The sequence below is a fragment of the Sander vitreus genome, unplaced genomic scaffold (assembly GCF_031162955.1).
Source record: "Sander vitreus isolate 19-12246 unplaced genomic scaffold, sanVit1 ctg201_0, whole genome shotgun sequence".
Taxonomy (NCBI): Eukaryota; Metazoa; Chordata; class Actinopteri; order Perciformes; family Percidae; genus Sander; species Sander vitreus.
This window is the reverse complement of record NW_027595404.1, coordinates 15,560-40,866: the sequence shown is the minus strand read 5'-3', so window position 1 is coordinate 40,866 and position 25,307 is coordinate 15,560. Positions and strand designations below refer to the sequence as shown.

Here is a 25,307-nt window from a genome sequence, read left to right as displayed (position 1 = left end):
AAGCTGTAAACCTGGATTACACTACGGTTCTGTACTTTCTCTCCTAACCTCTTAGATTATGGCCCAATGAATTCAAACTAAGCCTTTAAAACACCAAAGTCCCACAATAACACTAACTAACTGAAAGATGGAGGCAGCAACTCCCATTGTGTTTTGGGTGGTTAAATTGTTGTTATTGTCAAAGGAGTCTGGTGTCTTTAAGGAGAGCAGATAACGTCTTCAATTCCCGGTCGTAAAGGGCTGTCAGACAGCAAGGTGAAGCTCTGAAAATATTCTAAATATAGCGTACACTTAGAGGGATAACTGTCTGATTTTTAACCAGCTTTGTGTCATGGCAGTTTTTGCAGATGAACAGCTTCCTCCACTTTAGCGTCAGGCCAAACAACGCCCATGTCTGAAGAATGAAGAGCAGGGTAACAGTTCAGTAGTGGCCCTAAGCTTTCAATACATTTGGATAAAACTGGGTCAATCCTGTTTTTAAATTAAAAAGAAGCTGTTAAAACAAATATGTAGAAAGTCTGAAAATGTTTTTCATAGAATTGTCTCATATTGAGGAACTGCTTCTTTGACTTCCTGTTTCTCAGAATGAGGCTGCTTCACTTTTCTGAAAACACTGTACTGCACATTGCTGCAGCTCCTCTTTTCACCCTGTGTTCAGTTCTCTGTTTTAGCTACAGAGTGAGACCTCTCACTGCTGTAACATCTTTGTTTTCAGTCACACATGCTCAGTAGCTAGGTAAGGACTACATGCTCAGTAACTAGGTAAGGACTACATGCTCAGTAGCTAGGTAAGGATTACATGAGCTAGCTAGCTGTTTCTCCAACTTCAGTAGTACAAGGCAGGATTAGCTGGGAGACTTCTTCTAAACGAGGGCACACTTCCACCTTTGTGTTGAATATCTGCAGAACAGGGACATGGAAGTAGTGCTTTTGGAGATTAGGGCGAACTAGTGTGTGTTGTAGCAGTGTTTTGCCATTGAGAACGAGCTAGCATGCTAACGGTTAGCGCCCTAGCCCCCTCGTCTCAGCTAGTGACGTAGAAAGCTGTGCAGATGTTGACCAGCTGACCCGGAGACTGAAGGCAGGACATTAAGAAACCATATCTCACTCAGAACAGCATTGAGTATGTGTGTGTGTATGAGTAGTTGTGAGTGTGTGTTTGTGTGTGTATGTGTGTGCATGTGTGTGTGTGCGTTTGTGTGTGAGTGTGAGTGTGTGAGTATGTATGACTGTGTGTGTGTGTGTGCCTGTGTATGTGTGTGTGTGTGTGTGTGTGTGTGTGTGTGTGTGTGTGTGTGTGTTTTCAGACAGTTTTCATTTTGAGATGGATGAAACACGTCAATTCTTACAATTAATATCCTACACAAACAGCTGTCTGGTCGATCAACATAAAACAAGATACTATTGTACATTTTAATGAAGATATATTTGCAAAGAATGTTCTGTAATCATAGAATGACATCATGGAATGTCACATAGACAACATTCCATGATGTCAATTTCCTGTGACACCATCAATGACACAATGGTGACATAATAGAACCCTATGATGTCACTGTTGCTGAACCAAGGTTTTTGTTGCAAAGGATTTGTGACATCATCAGTGACATCACAGAACATTGTCTTGAGAGTTTATAAATAGGACCCGTTACTCCCATCAGGTTGTTTTTTGACAATGCAACGCAGACGCAGACACGCCGCTCGCCCCGATCATAGACGTAGGAGGACTCGCAGGTCCTCCCATGTCCACAGACGTAGGAGAGTGTTCCGACGCAGACGCTAGGCAACGCTAATAAACATGCATTTTTAGGGCCCTATCAAGTGTAATGATCTCACGTTATTTTTTCCAGATTGAATCAGCTGCCATCACCACCTGGAGACGCACCGAAAACAGCTGGATGGATAGATGGACAGGTGACATCATGAGGTTAGTTAAATTATTAATCGGTAATATGTTTTTTTAAACGAGGGTGGGACCGAAATCACTCTGTGTTCACTTATTCTCTTTAAAGTGTCTTGAGATAACTCTTGTTATGATTTGATACTATAAATATAATTGAAGTAACTAAGTTACACTTATATGATTTAAAATGACCAACAATTCCCCCAAGAGCAAGCACTTAGTGCAACAGTGGCAAGAAAAAACTTCCTTTTAGGCAGAAACCTCGGACAGACTCTTGGTGGGCGGGCATCTGACAGTGCCAGTTGGGACACAGAGACACTGATACAGATACATAGATAGAGACATATGATTCATAATAAATATTGTCATTGTGCAGTGTGCAAGGACAGTTTGCATCCAACCAGAAGTGCAAAAAAAAAGTAGAAAAGTGCAATGTGATATTCAACTATAGACAGGTGGTGCATAGGCAGGACAAGAAATATATTGCAGTGTTATAAGAGCAGAATAAATATGGCTATGTAACATGAACAATGTATGAACAACATGTAGTAGCAGTGACATTATACTAGTAGTAAGAATAATATAGATATAGATATATGCAGTGTATTATAGCAGTTGGTATGATGAACATTGGCAATTATAGTAACAATAAAGATAATGGAAACATGACTAGAAATAATAGTTGTAGCAGTAGTAGGGTGTAGTGGATCGTAGCAGGGCGCTGAACAGGACCACAGCAGCAGCTGCACCATGATTTAGGTGCCACCCCAATCCAAGGAAGAATGTGAGGCAAGAAAACATAAAGACAACGAGGAATAAGACGGAGCTAAGTTGGTTTCAAACATTACTGGGACATGAATGCACACAAATGGAAAGAGAGAGGAGAGAGAGGAGCTCAGTGTGTCAAAGGAAGTCTCCCAGCAGTCTAAAACTATAACAGCATAACTAAGAGCTGGTGCAAGGCAAACCTGAGCCAGCTCTATAAGGGTTGGTAGATGAACTATAAAGAGGAGCAGAGAAGAGAAGGGGTGCCGTGCAGTGAGAGGTCTCACTCTGTAGCTAAAACAGAGACCTGAACACAGGGTGAAAAGAGGAGCTGCAGCAATGTGCAGTAGAACAAAAATATGGTGTTTATTGAAAATTAAACCATGTAAACCTGTTCTGATACAACCTCTAAATACAATTATGAACCTGAAAATGAGCATAATATGAGCACTTTAATGTGTTTGCTCTTTTTAATGTAAAGCACTTTAAGCACAAATAACTTGACTTTGACACGAACCAAAATAAATCCTAATGTAAACGTGTGTGCTAGCTGCTAGTGAAAGCTAACTCTATACCTGCTATAGAAACTGCCTCAGTATTGTGTTTAATAATATAAAAAAGTATATTTTGAAGTTAATGTTTCTCTATTTTTGTAGGTCATCATTAACAGTACGTACCTGCATTGGAACAAAGTGTGAAAACATCTTCAAGTGTTAAAACATTAACATTTTAACTTGCTCTTTTGGGTTTTTCCACATTCGTCTTTGACTGTCAGTAACGTGTGTATTTAAATTAGGATCAGTGGGGGGGATGTCTGTTAACTTCAGAGACAACCTCTCTCTGTGGGAGTATATAAGACTGCAGATTATTTAATTTCTCTATCTGCACATTCTTCAGATTTGCATTGTGTCAGAGTTCTGCTCTTCTTCATCTTCAGACTTTGTGCAGTTTATCTTTTAACATTCAATCCTTTTTACTGAAAACAAGTCGACTAAAGGACAGCAGCACCTTCACACCTGATCTCTCTCCACCAACTCTACGGTAAGAGAAAACGCTGACTCTGGCTCCTAACATTAGCTTTTCTCACTTTTGGTTTTCGATGTAACTTGTTTGTTGACGTTTCAGTCAATCTTTTGAAAAAGAATTTTGATGTTTTTGCCATTTTTTTCTATGTATTTTTCAAGGTTTGTCACTCTTCAACATTTTTGTCGGCATTCTTTTTTGCATTTTTGACATTTTGTTGACCCTTTCCAAAAAACCTTGGAGTTAACTGTGATGATCTGTGTACCTTTTTTGTCGTTCTTGCTTATTTTTCAGTGATTTCAGTTTCTCTAACAGCTTTTATATGATAATATAAAGAGATGTTAGATATGTCAGAGTAAAGTCTCTAACAGCTTTTATATGATAATATAAAGAGATGTTAGATATGTCAGAGTAAAGTCTCTAACAGCTTTTATATGATAATATAAAGAGATGTTAGATATGTCAGAGTAAAGTCTCTAACAGCTTTTATATGATAATATAAAGAGATGTTAGATATGTCAGAGTAACGTCTCTAACAGCTTTTATAACTCTGTGTTCTCCAGATCAACATGAAGATCTCTTTCTTCTTCTTCTTTCTGCTGGTCTCTCTGTGCCAACTGTGCAGCGGTTTCTTTGGCTTCAATAGGAGGGTTGATGGTAACAAGTTTGAACAAGAGCATATCGTGGCAAACCTATGCACCCAGGTGATGACTGACAGAGGACTTGATGTGCTCGACAAAAACACCTGTAAGCCGGAGAAAACCTTCATCAAAGCTACAGTAGACGAGGTCCGAGCCGTCTGTGGGGATGGAGGAAAGGGAGTCAGCAAAGAGATCTTTAAACTGGTTGAGTGTAAACTCGACCCTGCTCATAACAAGCCTCCCAACTGTCAGTACACGGTGGAGGAGGTGGAGAAGAAAATCCTGGTCACCTGTGTCAAAAACAAACCTACTGAGTTTAAAATACTAGAGTAATCTGTTACTATCTGATGAATCAGAGTAATCTGTTACTACCTGATGAATCAGAGTAATCTGTTACTACCTGATGTGTAACTTGTGTCTCCTGTTGAATAAAACATGTGACAGTTTAACTCTGTGTCTGTTTTTAATGTCGTCATGTTCACTCATTCATAAAGTAGATGTGGGTAAAATTACAGATCAATACAATAATAATAACAACAACAACAACTGTTTTAGTTTTAACTGTAAGAAAACATCTGATTCTCTGAAGACAAGAAGCCTGAAAACTGCAGACGTTAAACGTACAATATGTAACTTTCTGCTGCTAGGGGTCTCTCAACCTAAACACTGGATGGTAACACAGACTTCTTATGACATTGGGAAGTTGCGTGGAATCATGGGAGTTGTAGTTTTTATTGTTAAACCCCATCGCTGATTAGAATCAGGACGAGTTTATCAAGTTTATTCACATTATGTTTAGTAACGTTTACTCACTTTATTCTAATAAAATAGCTGCAGTTTCCCCAACATTATTTTGTTTTTCTTGATATGAGTCATATTCACACACACACACACACACACACACACACACACACACACACACACACACACACACACACACACACACACACACACACACACACACACACACACACACACACACACACACACACACACACACACACACACACACACACACACACACACACACACACACACACACACACACACACACACACACACACAGGTCCAACACTAGAACCCCTCAGAGGTCCCCACAAACACTAGTTACACCAGAAACACTGTATTAATATGGTCAGTAGATTAGTTATATCAATGCACAAAAGGATGCGTAAGGCAGTAGGCAGTCTTGTCTGGTTCTTTAAAGTGACAAATTCTAACTAAACAAATACAGAACCTTTCCAAGTTCTTATGACATTAAAAGATTTAACCCAAATTACTAACTTCTGTCAAAGTACTTATAATTTCAAAAGATATATTCCACACAAAATCTACTTTTTGTCTTGCAATTTAGCTGTTCTTCTCACGTAGATTATCTATATTGATTGCACAATGATGTATTGGAATGATGTCAGGATTACTTATAGTCATTTGCATGTCGGGGTCACATGCGTTTAATTTTACTTTGATTGTTATGTATAAACGAAAGGTGCACAGGACCTGGCGTACGACCAGTTTTATACATTTAAATATTTCTGTGCGTGTACATATTTATCCAGTTTTGTGCGTACGGTATCTTTTAATATGAAAGATGACCTTTCTTTTTCAAATGACGCCCCAGGAGAGTTTATGTTCATTATAAGACCTCTGAGTGTTTATAGTGTTTAGTGTTTGTGGGGACCTCTGAGTGTTTCTAGTGTTTAGTGTTTGTGGGGACCTCTGAGTGTTTCCGTGTTAAGTAGATGTGGGGACATCTGAGTGTTTCCGTGTTTAGTGTTTGTTGGGACCTCTGAGTGTTTATAGTGTTTGTGGGGACCTCTGAGTGTTTCCCTCTTTAGCAGTTGTGTGGACCTCTGAGTGTTTCTATTGTTTGTGGGGAGCTCTGAATGTTTCTGTGTTTAGTAGTTGTGGGGACCTCTGAGGGTTTCTAGTGTTTTTGGGAACCTCTGAGTCTTGCCGTGTTTAGTAGTTGTGGGGACCTCTGAGTGTTTCTAGTGTTGGTGGGGACCTCTGAGTGTTTCAGTGTTTAGTAGTTTTTGGGACCTCTGAGTGTTTCTAGTGTTTGTGGGGACCTCTGAGTGTTTCCGTGATTAGTAGTTGTGGGGACCTCTGAGTGTTTCTTGTGTTTGTTGGGACCTCCGAGTGTTTCTAGTTTTTGTGGGGACCTCTAAGTGTGTGTAGTGTTTGTGGGGACATCTGAGTGTTTCTATTGTTTGTGGGGACCTCTGGGTGTTTCCGTGCTTAGTAGTTGTGGAGACCTCTGAGTGTTTCTAGTGTTTTTGGGAACCTCTGAGTGTTTCTAGTGTTTGTGGGGACCTCTGGGTGTTTCCATGTTTAGTGATTGTTGGGACCTCTGAGTGTTTATTATGTTTGTGGGGACCTCTGAGTGTTTCCGTGTTTAGTAGTTGTGGGGACCTCTGAGTGTTTCCATGTTTAGTGTTTGTTGGGACCTCTGAGTGTTTATAGTGTTTGTGGGGACCTCTGAGTGTTTCCGTGTTTAGTAGTTGTGGGGACCTCTGAGTGTTTCTAGTGTTTGTGGGGACATCTGAGTGTCTCCGTGTTTAGTAGTTGTGGGGACCTCTAAGTGTTTCTTTTGTTTGTGGGGACCTCTGAGTTTTTCCGTGTTTAGTTGTTGTGGGGACCTCTGATATGTTTCTAGTGTTTGTGGGGACCTCCGAGTGTTTCTAGTTTTTGTGGGGACCTCTAAGTGTGTGTAGTGGTTGTGGGGACATCTGAGTGTTTCCGTGTTTAGTAGTTGTGGGGACCTCTGAGTGTTTCCATGTTTAGTGTTTGTTGGGACCTCTGAGTGTTTCCATGTTTAGTGTTTGTGGGGACCTCTGAGTGTTTCCGTGTTTAGTAGTTGTGGGGACCTCCGAGTGTTTCTAGTTTTTGTGGGGACCTCTAAGTGTGTGTAGTGTTTGTGGGGACATCTAAGTGTTTCTAGTGTTTGTGGGGACCTCTGAGTGTTTCTAGTGTTTGTTGGGACCTCTGAGTGTTTATAGTGTTTGTGGGGACCTCTGAGTGTTTCCGTGTTTAGTAGTTGTGGGGACCTCTGAGTGTTTCTAGTGTTCGTGGGGACGTCTGAGTGTTTCAGTGTTTAGTAGTTTTGGGGACCTATGAGTGTTTCTACTGTTTGTGGGGACCTCTGAGTGTTTCAGTGTTTAGTAGTTTTGGGGACCTATGAGATGTTTCTAGTGTTTGTGGGGACCTCTGAGTTTTTCCGTGTTTAGTAGTTGTGGGGACCTCTGATATGTTTCTAGTGTTTGTGGGGACCTCCGAGTGTTTATAGTGTTTGTCGGGACCTCTGAGTGTGTGTAGTGTTTGTGGGGACATCTGAGTGTTTCTAGTTTTTGTGGGGACCTCTGAGTGTTTCCGTGATTAGTAGTTGTGGGGACCTCTGAGTGTTTCTATTGTTTGTGGGGACATCCGAGTGTTTCTAGTTGTTGTGGGGACCTCTAAGAGTTTGTAGTGTTTGTGGGGACCTCTGGGTGTTTCCGTGTTTAGTAGTTGTGGGGACCTCTGAGTGTTTCTAGTGTTTGTGGGGACCTCTGAGTGTTTCCGTGATTAGTAGTTGTGGGGACCTCTGAGTGTTTCTAGTGTTTGTGGGGACCTCTGAGTGTTTCCGTGATTAGTAGTTGTGGGGACCTCTGAGTCTTTCTAGTGTTTGTGGGGACCTCTGAGTGTTTCTAGTGTTTGTGGGTATCTCTGAGTGTCTCCATTTTTAGTAGTTGTGGGGACCTCTGAGTGTTTCTAGTGTTTGTGGGGACCTCTTAGGGTTTCTAGTGTTTGTGGGGACCTTTGAGTGTTTCTGGTGTTTGTGGGGACCTCCGAGTGTTTCTATTGTTTGTGGGTACCTCTGGGTGTTTCCGTATTTAGTGTTTGCGGGGACCTCTGAGTAATTCCGCGTGTGTATGACTGTATGACTGTGTGCGCGTTTTTGTTTGTGTGTTTGTGTTTGTGTGTATAGTTGCACTTTTATGTCTTGTTCATTCTTGTTGATTGTCTTGTTGAGTATTTATATTCCTATTTCTACTTTGTTTTAATGTTTGTGCTGTTTTTAATATGAAGCACTTTAAGTACAAAATAATTTACTTTGATATGAAGCAACATAAATCCTGATGTAAAAGTCTGTGATAGCTGCTATTGAAAGCTCACACTATTCTTTCTATAGAAACTGCCTCAGTATTGTGTTTCATAATATGAAAAAGTATTTTTTTTAATTAAAAAAAATATTTTTCAAAGTTAATGTTTCTTTTTTATTGTAGATCATCATTTACAGTAAGCACCTGCATTGGAACAAAGTGTGAAAACATCTTAAAGTGTGAAAACATTAACATCTTAGAGGACACTGTGGTGCAAAATGAACCTAAGGGTTACATCGCATTCTATTTACCTCTTACCTCAGATTTCCGAGCTCGGAACTCAGACAACCTTGCAGTAACCCGAGTTCAAAATCCAACATGGCTTCCCCCTGTATCAACAGTTGTGAAAGCTGCAGTAACATAAGGGTTAAGCACTTCTGCACTTCTGTCTTATTTGTGTCACTAAATCAGTCACATTTGAACATACACGCAGGTATGTTCAACTTCTATCTGTGGACATGTTTTTACACTGTTTGCATGCACAAAAAAACAGTGTAATGCGTTGTTATCAACTGGTATTGCTAACAATAGCTAACCGGGCTAGAGCTAATGAAAACAATGAAAATCTGACTTTTGAATGGAACGCATTCATCTGGGGTATGAAGTCATTTCCAGCTCTGGCTTCCCAGTTCCGAGGAAAATAGAACGTGGCATTAATAACACGTGTACCAAGAAAACCGTTTTCTGGGATCTGTTTTCATGCTAATTGAATGTGTCTATAGCTTGAAACAAAGTAGCACAAACCGCTGATTAGCTTATAACGCTAGTATTCGGGGCACTGGTAGAGTAAATATAAATCTCTATTTTATACCAATAACAAGGCTCAAAATAGCACCAAACTTTCACGGTAGTGTAATGGGTAGAGAAAATGGCCTCATATATTAGTTTAATTAAAAACAGTTAGCCCCTCCTATTTTTTTATTTTGTTACATTCAAGATAACATTTCCATGTATTTCAATTCATGCCAGTACATGGCGCAGTTGCACTGCTTGACCGTAGTTGGTTGCCGTGGAGACAGTAGCTTGAGTGCTCATAAATAAACATCATGTGTGCGTGTGAGGATATGCACATGTATGTGTGTGTGTGTGTGTATTTGAGCATATGTGGTTGTGCGTGTGTGTGTGTGTGTTTGTGTGTGTGAGAGAGAAAGTGTGTGTGTGCTTGTGTGTATTTTTCAAAGTTAATGTTTCTCTATTTTTGTAGATCATCATTTACAGTAAACCCTGCATTGGAACAAAGTGTGAAAACTTCTTAAAGTGTTAAAACATTAATGTCTTAACTTAAGTGTGTGTGTGTGTGTGTGTGTCTGTAAGAGTGTGTGTGTGTGTGTTTGAGTGTATGTGTAAGAGTGTATGAGTGTGTGTGTGTGTGTGTGTGTGTGTGTGTGTGTGTGTGTGTGTGTGTGTGTGTGATACGTAATGTATGTGTTGGGATGCTCTGCAAACGTCTCCTTGATGGAAGGAGGGAGAAGAGATTGTGACCATGATGACTAGAAGCATCCACAATACCTGGTGCCTTCTTAGTTCTGCGTTTCCAGTAAATGTTTTGGAGCGGTTCAAGTGGAACCCCAATGATTTTAGATGCAGTTTTGACCACCTTTGTCAGAAGATTAAGTTCATGTGAAGTAGCTCTGCCAAACCACACTACAATGTTGCCTGTCAGTATACTCTCAATTGAACAGCGGTACAAGTTATGTAGCATCTAAAGGGACATACCATATTTCTTGAGACACCTTAGGAAATAAAGCCTCTGATGTGTCTTCTTAATGGCACAGCTGATATGGAAAGACCATGAGAGGGAGTTTGAGATGTGGATGCCTAATTATGAGTGTGTGTGTGTGTGTGTGTGTGTGTGTGTATATAGATGCACTTGTATGTCTTGTTTGTTCTAGTTGATTATCTTGTTGTGTATTCCTATTTCTAGTTCTGATTTGTTTTAATGTATGTGCTGTTTTTTACTTGACTTTGACATTAACCAAAATAAATCCTGATGTAAAAGTGTGTGCTAGCTGCTAGTGAAAGCTAACTCTATACCTGCTAGAGAAACTGCCTCAGTATTGTGTTTAATAATATAAAAAAGTATATTTTGAAGTTAATGTTTCTCTATTTTTGTAGGTCATCATTAACAGTACGTACCTGCATTGGAACACAGTGTGAAAACATCTTCAAGTGTTAAAACATTAACATTTTAACTTGCTCTTTTGGGTTTTTCCACATTCGTCTTTGACTTTAACTTCAGAGACAACCTCTCTCTGTGGGAGTATATAAGACTGCAGATTATTTCATTTCTCTATCTGCACATTCTTCAGATTTGCATCGTGTCAGAGTTCTGCTCTTCTTCATCTTCAGACTTTGTGCAGTTTATCTTTTAACATTCAATCCTTTTTACTGAAAACAAGTCGACCAAAGGACAGCAGCACCTTCACACCTGATCTCTCTCCACCAACTCTACGGTAAGAGAAAACGCTGACTCTGGCTGCTAACATTAGGTTTTCTCAATTTTTGTTGCCGATGTTTTTGTCAACTTGTTTGTTGACTTTTCAGTCACTCTTTCGAAAAAGAATTTCGACATTTTTGCCATTTTTTTCTATGTATTTTTCAAGATTTGTCATTTCTTTTGATGTTTGTCACTCTTCAACATTTTTTTTCAGCATTTTTGTTGCATTTTTGACACTTTGTTGACCCTTTCCATAAAATCTTGAAGTTAACTGTGATGATCTGTGTACCTTTTTTGTCGTTCTTGCTTATTTTTCAGTGATTGAGTTTCTCTAACAGCTTTTATATGATAATATGAAGAGATGTTAGATATGTCAGAGTAAAGTCTCTAACATCTTTTATAACTCTGTGTTCTCCAGATCAACATGAAGATCTCTTTCTTCTTCTTCTTTCTGCTGGTCTCTCTGTGCCAACTGTGCAGCGGTTTCTTTGGCTTCAATAGGAGGGTTGATGATAACAAGTTTGAACAAGAGCATATCGTGGCTAACCTATGCACCCAGGTGATGACTGACAGAGGATTCGATGTCCTCGACAAAACCACCTGTAAGCCGGAGAAAACCTTCATCAAAGCTACAGTGGACAAGGTCCGAGCCGTCTGTGGGGGTGGAGGAAAGTTAGGCAGCAAAGAGATCTTTAAACTGGTTGAGTGTAAACTCGATCCTGCTCATAACAAGCCTCCCAACTGTCAGTACACGGTGGAGGAGGTGGAGAAGAAAATCCTGGTCACCTGTGTCAAAAACAAACCTACTGAGTTTAAAATACTAGAGTAATCTGTTACTACCTGTTGAATCAGAGTAATCTGTTAATATCTGATGAATCAGAGTAATCTGTTAATATCTGATGAATCAGAGTAATCAGTTACTACCTGATGAGTAACTTGTGTCTCCTGTTGAATAAAACATGTGACACTTTAACTCTGTCTGTTTTTAATGTCGTCATGTTCACTCATTCATAAAATAGATGTGGGTAAAACTACAGATCAATATAATAACAATAACAACAACAACTGTTTTAGTTTTAACTGTGTAAGAAAAACTCTGATTCTCTGAAGACAAGAAGCCTGAAAACTGCAGACGTTAAACGTACAATATGTAACTTTCTGCGACTAGGGGTCTCTCAACCTAAACACTGGATGGTAACACACTCACATACACACACTCACACACACACACACACACACACACATACACACTCACAGACACACACACACACACACACACACACACACACACAAACACACACACACACACACACACACATACACACTCACAGACACACACAAAGCTAAAACATTTCCTCCTGTTTTCATTATTATGGATTATTTCACCAAATTAAAGTGTTGCTGTGTGTGCACAGTGTGTGCAGCCTGTAGCTAAAGTATTACCTGAGACCTTTTGGAGAAGCACTTAGTTTTTAGTTTGTGATCTCCCTGCAGGGGAAACGGTCTCTAACATGTTCCATTTGGGCTTTAACTTCTTTACTCTGCAAACAAAAATGTACTGGCATTGGGAGTTGAACCTGGAATTGCCAATATCCTGAAAATAAACAACAATTTTGCTGTTAAAATGTGAAAAGTCGAAGTGAAAAACATTCAGCTGTTACTTGCATCTATTCTGAATAAAACCAAAGGATGCAGCCAATGGCCAAGTGTGACTTTGCTCAAGATGCAAAGGCGTTATACTGTCAGCTATTCCATCAATGAATAGATAATCTCTCTCAAGGGTTAAAGACAACACAAGGGTTACCAAACAGCCATGTATATGGGCTCTTCCAATCTCTCCAATGCTAGCTGTTCCAGTTTAACGTGAGAGCGGAGTGAGAGGGGTTAGGATCGTGACCGGCCTCTGATGAGCTGTTATCACCACCATCTTGCTTTGTCACCCCTGCGGGATGTGTGCCAACAGGGCTTGCAACAGGTGAATCAGTCGTGCTATTAATGCCATCGCTACACAATTTCTTCCATCCATCCATCCATCCATCTTCATCCGCTTATCCGGGGTCGGGTTGCTGGTGTAGCAGCTCCAGCAGGGGACCCCAAACTTCCCTTTCCCGGGCCACATTAACCAGCTCCGACTGGGGTATCCCTAGACGTTCCCAGGCCAGATTAGAGATATAATCCCTCCACCTAGTCCTGGGACACAATTTCTTAGTAAAACCAAAATTAATTAAACTGCCTTGTTTTCTTTTTTGCCATGGCTACATAATGCTAACTGCAGAATGGATTTCAAAGACTTTGCGCCCTGATTAATGGCCTCCAACATTTATATTTTTTCTACAAATCTTTGAGTTAACATGTATTAAACATGATTTGAACTTTCACCGCAGCGCTGCCACACCTTGATGCTCCTGACAAGAATAGCATCTTTATTGAAGTGAACTAGGTTTAAATCACTGTCATGCATGAATGAATGATATTTTTGCAATTTTACACATAACAATCCACAATGATCACATTACACAAAACTGAAATTGCACGTAAAATGACACTGTTCATATTTTTAGAGAGCCCCCAAAATTTCACAAATCACATTTTCAGGGGAGCCCATGTCTTATTAAGGGGGGCCAATCTGCCTCTAGCTCCCCCATAGTTCACACCCTGTTTAGGAGCAAAAGCATTTAAAAATTGAATACGTTGAATAAGTTGTTGTATTACATTTTTAAATGCTTTTGCTCAAAAAGTGTCTCAAGGCCTTTAGACACTTTTTAACACTTTCTTTGAAGTTTTTTTAAATGCAATTTCCAGAATCTTTTATTTTGCCGCTTTCCTTTCAGACACTTTGATGCTTTTTGACGTCAGTTCTAGTTTTTCAGAACATCGGACAGTAAAGCCCACAAAGATTTAACATCTGTCTCCAAGCTGACATATTATACACGGACCTTTAACCTGACAAAAACAAACTATAAACTACAAATACTAACTTAACCTTTCTGAAAAACTGAAGGTAAAATAACAAACATGCTGAAAACTGACTCAAACTAAAGTTAAATGAAATATAAAAGTCTAAACTAAAGATAAAGCTACTAGAAGTTAAAGCTCTGATCTCCTGTAGGGATGATGTGTCACCTGTGCGGCTCTGAGTGGGCGTGTATTATAATATTATATTATAATATGTTACCTGCTCCTGACTCTATGAAAGATAAAGTGGGCGTGTATTATAATATGATATAATATTTTACAGTATAAAGATCGAGGAGTTCTCAGACTTTTCTATGTCTCTCTCCTGTCATTCAGGTAAATATACTTTTTAGGACACAACTATTTTATTTTCTGTCTTTGAGACGTTCAAACTTCTCTGATTGGTTTAGACGCTTTTTTCAATGTTGTTAATGTTTCTTTTTAATTTTTTGTGATTGCCAAATTTAGTTTTTTCGGCAGTTCTGGCAGCTTTTTCCAACGTTTTTGGAGCTTTTTTACAATGTTTCTGTGGGGTTCATTTGGATAATTTTTTGCTTTTTCTCAGTTCTTGCAGCTTTATTCTGTGTTTTTTGAAGAACCTTAAAGTTAAATGTGGTTTTGAAACTTTAAGTATATTTTTCGTTTGTCACTTTTTGTGTAGTTGTTGCATCTTTTGTCCGTCCATTTCTAAAAAAAAGTTAAATGTGATGTAACCTGTCTGTTATGATGCCATATGACCAGCACATGTTTGGTTTTTCTGCATAATCGTTGTAATGAAGTGTGTTATCATGTGATATTCCAGATATCTCTCCTGCTGCTGACTCTAGAACTCATCTCTCTCCTGTCAATCAGGTAAATATACTTTATATTATTATTCTGTCTTTAACACATTTAAACTCTGTATGTTTATATCTGCAATCATTCAGAACTTATTCTGGCTGCATCAGGACTTCATGGATTTCTTCAACAGAAAGATTTATATTAATAATCCTGTGTGCAGTTATTCTGCGATGTAGAAAGTCATGATGTCGCTTAACAAGTTCATACATTATCAGACAGGAGACATTTATAAAACTAAAGACATACGCTACGTTAGGAAGGGAAGAGATGTTAGATATGTCAAAGTAAAGTCTCTAACAGCTTTTATATGATAACATAAAGAGATGTTAGATATGTCAGAGTAAAGTCTCTAACAGCTTTTAACACGCTCCTATTTATAAACTCTCAAGACAATGTTCTGTGATGTCACTGATGATGTCACAGTTTATGTTACACATCATCATTTATGGTCTCACAGAGACAACGTACCATGATGTCAAATTACTGTGACTCAATCAATGACAGTATAGTGATGTCACTAGTGATTGAACTAAGTTTTTCTTGCAAAGGATTTGTGACATCATCACTGACATCACTGATTCGTTACCTCACCCCATTTGAAGACAGCATGTTCCATCATCAATGACATCATGGTACGTTGTCTCTGTGAGATCATAAATGATGATGTGTAACATGCATGTCCCTAGTGTGAACCTCAGCACCTTTATGAGATGACTATAATTTTAATTTCCTTTTCTGTTTGTGAAGTTACCTTGGGTGTCATGAAAGGCACTTTAAATAAAATGTATTATTATTTATAAACTATGACATAATCAGTGACATCCCATCAGGTATTTTTTTGACAATGCCACGCAGACGCAGACACGCCGGCTCGCCCCGTTCGTAGACGTAGGAGGACTCGCAGGTCCTCCCATGCCCACAGACGCAGGAGAGTTGTCAGACGCAGACGCTAGGAAACGCTAATAAACATGCATTCTTAGGGCCTGAACAAGTGTAATGGTTATTCTTCAGATTGACTCAGCTGCTATAAAGACGTAGAGAAGCATCGGAAACAGCTGGATAGATTGAATTAGGAACATCACCAAATAAGTTAAATTATCAGTCAGGATTATTATTATTTTATTTCTTATTATTTCCCACGTACATTAACAGACCCAATCAACAGCAATAGTTTTATGTTTTGTGTAATTTCAGATAATTAGTTTGAGATCAGTTTGGTGTCAGAGATTTGAGAAATGGGACAGTGCAATTGTCAGGAATTCTGGACAATCAAAACTGCAAAGAAAACTTTCCTTTGACTGTGACTGATCATCTACTTTACCTGTTCTCCACCAGTTCCTAGTTCCATCCACGATGATGAGGATTAGTAAGTACCTGAAACTATTGATCTGTTACATAGAAACTATTGTTCGCATAGACCAGCGGGGGAGGGTATATACCTGCAGACACGGCACCCCGTCTCTTCTCTGCTCCTCTTTATAGTTCATCTACCAACCCTTATAGAGCTGGCTCAGGTTTGCCTTGCACCAGCTCTTAGTTATGCTGTTATAGTTTTTAGACTGCTGGGAGACTTCCTTTGACACACTGAGCTCCTCTCTCTCCTCTCTCTTTCCATTTGTGTGCATTCATGTCCCAGTAATGTTTGTTACCAACTTAGCTCCGTGGAGCTTATTCCCCGTAGTCTTTATGTTTTCTTGCCTCACATTCTTCCTTGGATTGGGGTGGCACCTAAATCATGGTGCAGCTGCTGCTGTGGTCCTGCTTGGTGCCCTGCTATGCCCCACTACACCCTACTACTGCTACAACTATTATTTCTAGTCATGTTTCCATTATCTTTATTGTTACTATAATTGCCACTGTTCATCATACCAACTGCTATAATACACTGCATATATCTATATCTATATTATTCTTACTACTAGTATAATGTCACTGCTACTACATGTTGTTCATACATTGTTCATGTTACATAGCCATATTTATTCTGCTCTTATAACACTGCAATATATTTCTTGTCCTGCCTATGCACCACCTGTCTATACTTGAATATCACATTGCACTTTTCTACTTTTTTTTTAGCGTTGCCTAGCGTCTGCGTCGGACAACTCTCCTACGTCTGTGGACATGGGAGGACCTGCGAGTCCTCCTACGTCTACGAACGGGCCGAGCGGCGTGTCTGCGTCTGTGTGGCATTGTCAAAAAAACAACTTGATGTGAGTAACGGGTCCTATTTATAAACTCTCAAGACAATGTTCTGTGATGTCACTGATGATGTCACAAATCCTTTGCAACAAAAACCTTGGTTCAGCAACAGTGACATCATAGGGTTCTATTATGTCACCATTGTGTCATTGATGTTTTCACAGGAAATTGACATCATGGAATGTTGTCTATGTGACATTCCATGATGTCATTCCATGATTACAGAACATTCTTTGCAAATATATCTTCATTAAAATGTATGATAGTATCTTGTTTTATGTTGATCGATCAGACAGCTTTTTGTGTAGGATATTAATTGTAAGAATGGCTTTGTGAATTTTTCATATCATCAATGAGAGGCAATATTTGATTTATTTTACACAATGGTCTCAGTTTGACGTGTTTCATCCATCTCAAAATGAAAACTGTCTGAAAACACACACACACACACACAAACACACACACACACACACACACACACACACACACACACACACACACACACACACACACTCACACTCACACACAAACACACACACACACACACACACACACACACACACACTCATACACACACACACACACACAAACACACACGCACACACACACGCACACACACATCCATGCTGTTCTGAGTAAGATACGGTTTCTGAATGTGTCCTGCCTTCAGTCTCCGGGTGAGCTGGTCAACATCTGCACGACTTTCTACGTCACTAGCTGAGATGAGGGGGCTAGGGGGCTAAACGTTAGCATGATAGCTCGTTAGCATGTGTGTGCGTATGTGTGTGTGTGTTTGTGTGTGTGAGAGAGAAAGAGTGTGTGTGTGCATGTGTGTGTGCTTGTGTGTATTTTTCAAAGTTAATGTTTCTCTATTTTTGTAGATTATCATTTACAATAAACCCTGCACTGGAACAAGGTGTGAAAACATCTTAAAGTGTTAAAACATTAACATCTTAACGGGTGTGTGTATGTGTGTGTGTGTGTGTGTGTGTGTGTGTATGTGTGTGTGTGTGTTTGTGTGTGTGTGTGTGATTGTATGTGTGTATATAGATGCACTTGTTTGTCTTGTTTGTTCTTGTTGATTATCTTGTTGTGTATTCCTATTTCTAGTTCTGCTTTGTTTTAATGTACTGCTGTTTTTTACTTGACTTTGACATTAACCAAAATAAATCCTGATGTAAAGGTGTGTGCTAGCTGCTAGTGAAAGCTAACGCTATACCTGCTATAGAAACTGCCTCAGTATTGTGTTTCATAATATAAAAAAGTATATTTTAAAGTTAATGTTTCTCTATTTTTGTAGGTCATCATTAACAGTACGTACCTGCATTGGAACAAAGTGTGAAAACATCTTCAAGTGTTAAAACATTAACATTTTAACTAGGTCTTTTGGGTTTTTCCACGTTCGTCTTTGACTGTCAGTAACGTGTGTATTTAAATTAGGATCAGTGGGGGGGATGTCTGAAGCTGTAGCTGAATGTTTACCGTAAATGGAGATGATATCCAGCTGTTTGTTGCAGAGACAACCTCTCTCTGTGGGAGGATATAAGACTGCAGATTATTTCATTTCTCTATCTGAACATTCTTCAGATTTGCATCGTGTCAGAGTTCTGCTCTTCTTCAGCTTCAGACTTTGTGCCGTTTATCTTGTAACATTCAATCCTTTTTACTGAAAACAAGTCGAGCAAAGGACAGCAGCACCTTCCCACCTGATCTGTCTCCACCAACTCTACGGTAAGAGAAAACGCTGACTCTGGCTGCTAACATTAGCTTGTCTCACTTTTTGTTTCCGATGTTTTTGTCAACTTGTTTGTTGAATTTCGACATTTTTGCCATTTTTTTCTATGTATTTTTCAAGGTTTGTCATTTTCTTTTGATGTTTGTCCCTCTTCAATATTTTTGTCGGCATTTTTGTTGCATTTTTGACACTTTGTTGATCCCTTTCCAAAAAACCTTGAAGTTAACTGTGATGATCTGTTGAACCTTTTTTGTCGTTCTTGCTTATTTTTCAGTGATTTCAGTTTTCTCTAACAGCTTTTATATGATAATATAAAGATATGTTAGATATGTCAGAGTAATGTCTCTAAAAGCTTTTATATGATAATATAAAGAGATGTTAGATATGTCAGAGTAACGTCTCTAACAGCTTTTATAACTCTGTGTTCTCCAGATCAACATGAAGATCTCTTTCTTCTTCTTCTTTCTGCTGGTCTCTCTGTGCCAACTGTGCAGCGGTTTCTTTGGCTTCAATAGGAGGGTTGATGATAACAAGTTTGAACAAGAGCATATCGTGGCTAACCTATGCACCCAGGTGATGACTGACAGAGGATTCGATGTGCTCGACAAAAACACCTGTAAGCCGGAGAAAACCTTCATCAAAGCTACAGTAGACGAGGTCCGAGCCGTCTGTGGGGGTGGAGGAAAGGGAGTCAGCAAAGAGATCTTTAAACTGGTTGAGTGTAAACTCGATCCTGCTCATAACAAGCCTCCCAACTGTCAGTACACGGTGGAGGAGGTGGAGAAGAAAATCCTGGTCACCTGTGTCAAAAAACAAACCTACTGAGTTTAAATTACTAGAGTAATCTGTTACTATCTGATGAATCGGAATAATCGGTTAGTACCTGATGAATCAGAGTAATCTGTTGCTACCTGATGTGTAACTTGTGTCTCCTGTTGAATAAAACATGTGACAGTTTAACTCTGGGTTTGTTTTTAATGTTGCCATGTTCATTCATTCGTAAAGCAGATGTGGGTAAACTGCAGACGTTAAACGTACAATATGTAACTTTCTGCCACTAGGGGTCTCTCAACCTAAACACTGGATGGTAACACAGACTTCTGTTGCGTGAAATTATGGGAGTTGTAGTTTTTATTGTTAAACACCGTCTGATTAGAATCTGTTAACGGATGACTTTAGTAACGTTTACTCATGTTATTCTAATAAAATAGCTGCAGTTTTTCCAATATAATGATGTTTTTCTTGATATGAGTCATATTCACACATACAGACACACACACACACACTCACAGACAGACACAGACACACAGACACACACAGACTCACACACACAAACACACATACACACACTAACAGACACACATACACACAGAGACACACACAGACACTCAAAGACACACACACATACTCACAGACACACAGTTACAGACACAGACACACACAGACACACACACACACACACATACACACACTCACAGACACACATACACACACAGACACACACACACACACACACACAGTCACAGACACACACACGGACACACACACACTCACAGACACACACACACACACACAGTCACAGACACACATACACACAGAGACACACACAGACACACACATACAGTCACAGACACACACAGGGACACACACACACTCACAGACACACACATACAGACACAGACACTCAAAGACACACACACATACTCACAAACACACAGCTAAAACATTTCCTCGCTGATTAGAATCTGTTCACGGACGAGTTTACCCATTCAAGTTTATTCACGTTATGTTTAGCAACGTTTACTCACGTTATTCTAATAAAATTGCTGCAGTTTTCCCTATTTAATTGTTTTTCTTAATATGAGTCATATTCACACACACAGACACACACACACACACTCACAGACAGACACAGACACACAGACACACACAGACTCACACACACAAACACACATACACACACTAACAGACACACATACACACACATACAGACACAGAGACTCAAAGCACACACACACACACTCACAGACACACAGTTACAGACACAGACACACACAGACACACACACACACACACATACACACACTCACAGACACACATACACACACAGACACACACACACACACACACACACACACAGTCACAGACACACACACACACACACACACACAAACTCACAGACACACACACACACACACACAGTCACAGACACACACACACACACGGACACACACAAACTCACAGACACACAAATACAGACACAGACACTCACAGACACACACACAGTCACAGACACACACATACAGACACAGACACACACACACACACACACACAAACACACAGCTAAAACATTTCCTCGCTGATTAGAATCTGTTCACGGACGAGTTTACCCATTCAAGTTTATTCACGTTATGTTTAGCAACGTTTACTCACGTTATTCTAATAAAATTGCTGCAGTTTTCCCTATTTAATTGTTTTTCTTAATATGAGTCATATTCACACACACATACACACACACACACACACACACACACACACAAACACCTAACATATTTCCTCCTGCTGAGGATCATTTCACCAAATTAAAGTGTTCTGTTTATCTCAACACGACCGACACTTTCCACTCTCATTGTTTTTGGATTTCTTGGGACAGAACATTTCCTAACAAATGTCCAGAGTTCTTCTTGTTGAAAAAAGGGAACAATGAAGAGTGAGAAATGTGTCTTTGAGGATGAGTTGAGGATTTTGCCACCAGATGGAGCCCTGACTCTCTTACACAGTTTATATTCTGTCAGAAACAAGAACAGACTGAACACAAGTGGAGCAGAAACTAATATAATCTGATCAACTTCACCTCTGATCTCTAAATGTTTGATGTTTATGATGCTGCTGCTTTTAAGGAAAGACACTAACAGACAGAAACATCATCTTTACCTTTATTAATCTTCCATATCACGTCTTCTTTAGAAAAACCTTCATGTTACTACACTGTCTGTTTGACAGAAAATACTAATCTTAATGTCATTAATCAGTGAGGTTTGATGCTGATATCTGTTAGTTAAAATGTTTAAAACTCTTCACCTGTAGTGTGTTCAAAATGCCTGAATTTTCCAATTCATATATTTAAAGGTACATTGTGTAGTGTTGTAAGTTTTCTTTTAGCTAAAATCAATGTCTTCATTCATAAATATGTCCTCATTGGTGTAAAATGACGTCTGCCAATGATCTGACTTATCCTCATAAGCGAAGAATGTCTTGTCTGTATTTACATTGGACGGGCAAGTCCAAGGAGGCTTCCATGTTGTTCCACCATTTTGAAAAACTATAATGGCTGAGAGGGACATAAAGCACGAGCATACCTGTCTCGCTAATCCACAACGCGTTTTTGTTCAGAGCCAGCGTCACGTGACTGAAACCAGCTGAAACGGAGCAGGAGATCAGTGAGAGGTGCTTGTCACTGCCCTGTAGTTCATAATGGAGAATCATATTCATGCCGAGCCACAGGAGAAGGAATCCTCGCCGACAAAAGAAACGAAAATTGGAAGACATGTTGTCATAGCTTCTTGGTATGTAGTTGCAACACACATTTGAAAAAGCGAGGCGCTAGAGAGCACTATTCGTTTGAATGCAAAATACAATTTCAATCTATATGGGAGAAATTCCTACACAGTGGACCTTTGAAGGTTTACAGTTTATCACAATCGCTAACATCCTTTAGTCCAATCTGTAGTCACAAGTAGCCCAACATCGGTGTGTTCAGGCCATCCCATTACCACAATTCATGTTGTATCCTCAACATATGCAGTCAGTTAACCCAGGGACATCCTGGTGAAATGTTGCTGATATAGACTATCAGTAACCTAACGGTAATGTTAAGGTAACCTTGTTGTAAAAGATTGAATACTTTTAATTATTAACTCACCAGTGCATCTTAAAGTAACCCTGCTTATTGTACAGTATGTGTTTTATTTACTTTCTTAATTTATAATAATAATAATAATAATAATAATAATAATAATAATAATAATAATAATTTATTACATTTATATATGATACGGCTGTCAAAATAAAAAAGAATGTAGATTAATCCATTCCATACTGAGGGTTGACCCGGAGCCGTTCTAGCACCATTGGTCTGTAAAATGAAGGAGGAGACGAGAATGTGCTGCCTGGATCATTGATTGCAACATAAAAATCTTCTTCCTGAATAGGGTTAGGTACCTTAACGACCGGTATGTACGGGACCGAATAGCAACGAAGATTTCGGCGCCTCATCTCGGTGCCACTGATATGTCTGCACTTCTCTCGGATTCTCTGAAACAGACATTACAGGCAACAGAAACATCGCTGCACGTGACGCTAGTTAACACTATACCCGACAGCAGCTAACGTTAGCCTACCTCTAGGTAGTAGCTGGATTAACAAACATTCATGGTTAAACACGGTTAAAATGCTGACAGCAAACGCTAAACAGTGTAAAGTGTGACTGTATTTCACTGTAGAGGATTCCAACCCTGGGATGTAACAGTTGCCGTTGTCAGAAAAACACAGATGGTGCGTTCAATGAAACTGGTAACCTACATCCTCGTGATGCATTCAAATCCATCTTCCATCTTCATCCGCTTATCCGGGGTCGGGTCGCGGGTGTAGCAGCTCCAGCAGGGGACCCCAAACTTCCCTTTCCCGGGCCACATTAACCAGCTCCGACTGGGGGATCCCGAGGCGTTCCCAGGCCAGGTTAGAGATATAATCCCTCCACCTAGTCCTGGGTCTCCCCCGAGGCCTCCTCCCAGCTGGACGTGCCTGGAACACCTCCTTAGGGAGGCGCCCAGGAGGCATCCTTACCAGATGCCCGAACCACCTCAACTGGCTCCTTTCGACGCAAAGGAGCAGCGGCTCTACTCCGAGCTCCTCACGGATAACTGAGCTTCTCACCCTATCTCTAAGGGAGACGCCAGCTACCCTCCTGAGGAAACCCATTTCGGCCGCTTGTACCCTGGATCTTGTTCTTTCGGTCATGACCCAGCCTTCATGACCATAGGTGAGGGTAGGAACAAAAACTGACCGGTAGATTGAGAGCTTTGCCTTCTGGCTCAGCTCTCTTTTCGTCACAACAGTGCGATAAATTGAATGTAATACCGCACCTGCTGTGCCGATTCTCCGACCAATCTCCCGCTCCATTGTCCCCTCACTCGCGAACAAGACCCCCAAGGTACTTGAACTCCTTCACTTGGGGTAAGGACTCATTCCCTACCTGGAGAAGGCACTCCATCGGTTTCCTGCTGAGAACCATGGCCTCCGATTTAGAGGTGCTGATCCTCATCCCAGCCGCTTCACACTGGGCTGCGAACCGATCCAGTGAGTGCTGAAGGTCACAGGCTGATGATGCCATCAGGACCACATCATCTGCAAAAAAGCAGCGACGAGATCCCCAGCCCACCGAACTGCAACCCCTCTCCACCCCGACTACGCCTCGATATCCTGTCCATAAATACTACAAACAGGATTGGTGACAAGCGCAGCCCTGGCGGAGGCCAACTCTCACCTGAAACGAGTCCGACTTACTGCCGAGAACCCGGACACAGCTCTCGCTTTGGTCGTACAGAGATTGGATGGCCCTGAGAAGGGACCCCTCACCCCCGTACTACCGCAGCACCTCCCACAGTATCTCCCGGGGCACCCGGTCATACGCCTTCTCCAGATCCACAAAACACATGTAGACTGGTTGGGCATACTCCCAGGCTCCCTCCAGGATCCTTGCAGAGTAAAGATCTGGTCCGTTGTTCCACGACCAGGACGGAATCCGCATTGTTCCTCTTCAACCTGAGATTCGACTATCGACCGAACCCTCCTTTCCAGCACCTTGGAGTAGACTTTACCGGAGAGGCTGAGAAGTGTGATACCCCTGTAATTGGCACACACCCTCTGGTCCCCCCCTTTTTAAAAAGGGGGAACCACCACCCCGGTCTGCCACTCCTTAGGCACCGTCCCAGACTTCCACGCAATGTTGAAGAGGCGTGTCAACCAAGACAACCCCTCCACACCCAGAGCTTTAAGCATTTCTGGACGGATCTCATCAATTCCTGGGGCTTTGCCACTGTGGAGTTGTTTAACTACCTCAGCAACCTCCACCAGGGAAATTGATGCCAATCCCCCTCATCCTCCAGCTCTGCCTCTACCATAGAGGGAGTATTAGTCGGATTTAGGAGTTCCTCAAAGTGCTCCTTCCACCGCCCTATTACCTCCTCAGTTGAGGTCAACAGCGTCCCCATCCTTACTGTACACAGCTTGGATGGTTCCCCGCTTCCCCCCTCCTGAGGTGGCGAACGGTTTTCCAGAAGTACCTTGGTGCCGACCGAAAGTCCTTCTCCATGTCTTCTCCGAACTTCTCCCACACACGCTGCTTTGCCTCTTTCACGGCAGAGGCTGCAGCCCTTCGGGCTCCTTCGGTACCTTGCAACTGCCTCCGGAGTCATCTGGGATAACATATCCCGGAAAGACTCCTTCTTCAGTCGGACGGCTTCCCTGACCACCAGTGTCCACCACAGTGTTCGTGGGTTACCGCCCCTTGAGGCACCTAAGACCCTAAGACCACAGCTCCTCACCGCAGCTTCAGCAATGGAAACTTTGAACATTGTCCACTCAGGTTCAATGCCCCCAGCC

At 40.8% G+C, this 25,307-nt stretch overlaps 1 long non-coding RNA gene across 1 annotated transcript; it reads left to right on the top strand.

Annotated features, from left to right (window-relative positions):
* Positions 1–3,336: 3,336 nt before the first annotated feature.
* LOC144513280 (uncharacterized) lies at positions 3,337–4,781 on the top strand. Its single transcript, XR_013501109.1, has 2 exons — positions 3,337–3,709; positions 4,255–4,781. It is a non-coding gene; the product is annotated as an uncharacterized LOC144513280 (long non-coding RNA).
* The last annotated feature ends 20,526 nt before the right edge of the window (positions 4,782–25,307 follow it).